Source organism: Microcaecilia unicolor, chromosome 5 (assembly GCF_901765095.1).
Source record: "Microcaecilia unicolor chromosome 5, aMicUni1.1, whole genome shotgun sequence".
NCBI lineage: Eukaryota > Metazoa > Chordata > Amphibia > Gymnophiona > Siphonopidae > Microcaecilia > Microcaecilia unicolor.
This window is the reverse complement of record NC_044035.1, coordinates 135,758,939-135,764,024: the sequence shown is the minus strand read 5'-3', so window position 1 is coordinate 135,764,024 and position 5,086 is coordinate 135,758,939.

Here is a 5,086-nt window from a genome sequence, read left to right as displayed (position 1 = left end):
GAAGGGATCTCCAAAAGTTAGAAGAATGGTCGAGAGTCTGGCAGTTAAAATTTAATATATTCAAGTCTGGAAGAATATCAGTTAAATATTGCTAAGTCAATTACCAACGTATTCAATAGATCCTTAGCTTAGAAACATTATTAATATATATTTTTTACAATTTTTAATGTGCTCAGTTCTATCCCTTCTTACCATGATTTCCCTTGAGGGATAACTGGTAGAATCAATGGAACCATCACTGCACATTAGGTGTTCCTTCAATATTCACAAAGTATGTACATACTTGTCTAGTATGCTAAACCTCTATAATGAGAACTCACATGTACTGTTGGTCACAAACATAAGAAACATGACAGTAATCATACAATATATTGGGATGACTAAACATTACATAGATTGGTAATATTACTACTACTACACATATTCTATAAGATCTTTATAATTAATTATGCAACCATCCTGTTCCCTTATGATTTCATACATTGATTCACACTTCCCTCATTAAACTCCCCCGTGATATAGTGATAAATAGTGAATAAAGATGAAAATAAACCACTTCCCTGTATGTGGATCACTTCCCACACTTATCTCATTGTCCCCTTGACTCTGGCCGAGTTTTGCTGTTGCTTCTTCAAAAGGGGAACTTAATCTCTCTCTGGTTCAAGAGGGGAACTTAATATCTTCTCTGAAACACCTTGCGGTCAACTGCCACAGTGGGTGTCCAAACCCCGTCCACACGTTGTATGTGCAGGATGTCAGACTCACAGAAACAGAAGCCTTGCTTTTAGATCAGCACACGGCCGCGCTGGAGAAGAGGACTTCGGCTGGCGGGGGTTGGGGGCCCCCACCAGCAAAGGTACTCGATGGCGATGGCGGCGGGGGAGGGTTGGCGGCGGGAGGAGGGGTTGAGAGGGTCGAGAGGGTCGGCGGCGGGGGGGGGGGGCAGGGCCAAATCTATGAGGGCCCATGCCTCCGTGGCCCCACGTAGCTATGCCTCTGCTTAACAGTAACCTACATTACATGTGACCTTTCCACATTTTGGTGCTGGGTTATTGGAATCTGAGTATCCAGATGCTGTTATAGAATAGTCTTTCACCACATAGCTTCTGGGTGCCTAAAAGGAGGCAGCCATTCATAGAATTGCTTCCTACATGTGCACTTGATCCATATACTATGGTGTTGCTGAAGGTAGTAGGTCAAGGTTTGGCTAAACAAATTAGCTGAGATCGCCAGATGTGTTTAAAAAAAGAACTAGTTAGGCCAGTGCTGAGAAAAGTGTCATTTGACCATACTGCATTAAGTAACTGTAGACTGGTGTCTAATATTCTTGCATTAATGTGACTAGCATATAGGCCTGAGCTCTTGATAAATACAACTACACAGGGGTTAACGGTGAAAGGAAGATATTTACATGCAGAGAAGTGTGTAACTTGTTCTCTCCACAGGTCAGAGATAAATAAATGTACAAAGTCACTTCTTAGAATCACAAGTCAACTGTGGCCTGCCCCTGTAGCTCCACGGTGCATGTTTTGTCACCCCTCCACCAAGAAGCCCAACTACCTTGTCTCTTTCTGGAATTCCCACTGTTCCAGTTTCGATGTCCACACTGAGCACCGCTTGGCCCTGACTTCCCAAGTCACACTGTCTACCAGGTTGTAAGACAAACTTGTCCTATCTCAATCATCTTCTGCTCTGTCACTTATGGGGTAGCACTCCCTGCTAAGGCCACTGCTCTTCTCCAGGCTCTGCCCAGATACTGTAGCCCTGCTTGCCACATGCTTGGGTTTCCTCTGCACTTGGGGTCTCTCTAGTCCACTCTGTTCCAAGGCATTTAACCACCTCCCAGTCTGAGCCCCGCCCCTCTGACAGCCTCAGACATGGAAGGTTTAGCACAATCTACCATAAGGTGCCCCAAGGTTGTATAGTAGAAACCTATTCTATAAAGGAATCTAGGTGTCTAGGTTTTGTTATAGACAACTGGCATAACTTGATATCATCATGTCTGATATTTATGTGCATGCTCTTACACCAGCCATAGAGCTGGTGTGAATGAGAGCACCAAAATGTGGCAGCTAACCACGTAACTTACATTATTCTGTTACATGTGTAAGTGGGAGCCCCACCTATATCCTGTTGTCACAACCTTTACATGAGGCTCGAGTTGGATGAGTGCATCTGGTGCGGCACAACAGGCTGGAAGCACTTCCGTGGAGGTGGGGCATGTTCGTCTTTACATCGGGACTGGCGGGGGTGCACGCCTCCGCTGCTCTGTTGCAGCTTCTCTGGCTGCTGCGGTTCTTCTTGAGAACACTTTCTGCTTATCTCTGCAGCTCCTCCTACCACCGTGGCTCTTCTTGTTCAAGGGCACTTCCTGCTCCACCTCCTGACGCCAGACACCGATAGCTCTTTAGCTGGCTCTGTCTTTCTCTCGAGACCTCGGCTACAACCTTGGTTGTTCTTCTGGCTCCTCGGTCTGTCACTGTTTGATTCTGTCTGCCGCCTGTCTGAACCCTAGCCTGGACCTTGACGCTGTCTTCAGTCCGCCACCTGCCTGAACCCTAGCCTGGTCCTCCTATCTGCCTCATGTGTGTCTTTTGGTGCAGCCTGTACCGCCCCTGTTCCAGTTCCTCTTCTCACCACCTGGCACCTTTGTCCATCCAAGTCCTGTCGGCTGCCCACACCCAGGGGCTCAACTGATGGTGAATAGCAGTCACCACAGGTGAAGAATCAGGGTTGACCGACCACTGCTCCTGGAGCAGAACCCACTCTCCTGCCTGGGACACCTCTGCTTCAGGATTGGTACAGGGACTCCCCAAACCTAACACCTGTCCATGCTCTACCCCTGTATACTATTCCTTTGCAAATACATGCTATGTGAGTTCTGGTAGTTTATTTTGATGTTTTCCTGTGTAATAGCATTGTACACTGCATAGATATGAATATTACTATTTAAAGAAGGCTTATTCCCCCAGGTTCAACATAATCAGAATTATTCCCTTAATATTATATGATCCAATGGACTCCAACTACACCTTACTATTTTCTTATTTACTACTGATTAATTGTTAATTATATCCTGTTTCAATGCCCATCGCTGTTCAACTGTTATTTCTATTCTGCCCAATTTGAAAAATTGTAATTCTTGCATTGTAACTTACTACAGTATTATTGTAAGCCACTTTGAGCCTGCAATCAGTGGGAAAAGGTGGGATACAAATGTGACAAATAAATAAATAAATAAATACAGAATATCAATAAAAAAATAAAGAGCATTTTAGGGGAGAAGTTGTTAATATGGGCTATCGTTAAGTTATTGTACAGTTAACTCCAGTTATTAGTAACTAGGTCTCATTGCATAAATTGTGATCTGTGTTAAAATAGCATTAGTTAATGATGAAATAGCACATCATAATGACAGCCCATGTTGATGACCAGCAGCCTTATTTTCGAAGGAGAAAGTTGCCCATCTTCCGACACAAATCGGGAGATGGGCGTCCTTCTGCTTGGGTCGGCCAAATCGTCATAATCGAAAGCCGATTTTGGTCGTCCTCAACTGCTTTCCGTCGCGGGGATGACCAATGATCACGGGGCGTGTCGGAGGCATAGCGAAGGTGGGACGGGCATGGTTAACACATGAGTGTCCTCGGCTGGTAATGGAAAAAAAAGGTTGTCCCTCATGAGCATTTGGGGGATTTTACTTGGTCCCTTTTTTTACGACCAAGCCTCAAAAAGGTGCCTGAACTGACCAGATGACCACCGGAGGGAATCAGGGATAACCTCCCCTTACTCCCCCAGTGGTCACCAACCCCCTTCCACCCTAAAAAAATATTAAAAAAACATTTTTTTCCAGTCTCTATGCCAGCCTCAAATGTCATACCCAGCTCCATCACAGCAGTATGCAGGTCCTTGAAGCAGTTTTTAGTGGGTGCAGTGCACTTCAGGTAGGCGGACCCAGGCCCATCCCCCCCTACCTGTTACACTTGTGGTGGTAAATGTAAGCCCTCCAAAATCCACCACAAACCCACTGTACCCACATCTAGGTGCCCCCCTTCACTCATAAGGACTATGGTACTGGTGTACAGTTGTGGGGAGTGGGTTCTGTGGGGCTCAGCACACAAGGTAAGGGAGCTATAGACTTGGGAGCAATTTGTGAAGTCCACTGCAGTGCCCTCTAGGATGCCCGGTTGGTGTTCTGGCATGTGAGGGGGACCAGTTCACTACGAATGCTGGCTCCTCCTTGGATGTCATCGTTTTTTAGATGGGCGTCCTCGGTTTCCATTATCGGTGAAAACCGAGATCGCCCATCTCTAAGGTCTGCGATCTCAACATTTAGGCAACTATCTCTAAGGTTGACCTAAATGTTGAGATTTGGGTGTCTCCGACAGTATAATCGAAACGAGTGATGGACGCCCATCTTGTTTCGATTATACGGGTTGTCCCGCCCTTTCCCAGGGATATCTTCAGAGATGGGCGCCCTTAGAGATGGTTGTCCCGTTCAAAAATGCTCCTCTATGCCTCTTAGGTGTCATGATAGCATTATTGCACATACATACGCATATACACAGCTGTATGTGTGAAAATGCTATGTTCTAAATATTCATGTGTGTAACTGATATGTAAATATTTGTGCCTAAGTTATAGAATTACCCTTTAACCCCTGAATTCTATAAAAATCAATAAAAATTACATGTGCAAAATTGGGCGCATGCCCAATTTGCACCTGCAATTCGATTGAATAATGAACTAATTAGCATCAATAACTGTCTTGTTATCACAATTATTGGTACTAATTAGATTTAATTAAAATATACATATGTAAATTGTACATGTGAGTTCAAAAAGGAGGCGCAGAAAGGGGAGGGTCGTAAGCAGAATGGGGGCTTTCCTAAAATTTATGTAGTTATAGAATACAGGAGTATGCACCTAATTTAGGTGCAAAGATTTGCTCCATGTTTCAGTTGGTGCAAATGGCTGCGCCTAAAGTTAGGCGCAATTTCCCAGCATAAGCACTATTTTATAAACCATGCCTAACTTTAAGCACAGTTTATAGAATAGCACTTTTTTCTGCATCAGTTTTTTAGGTGCC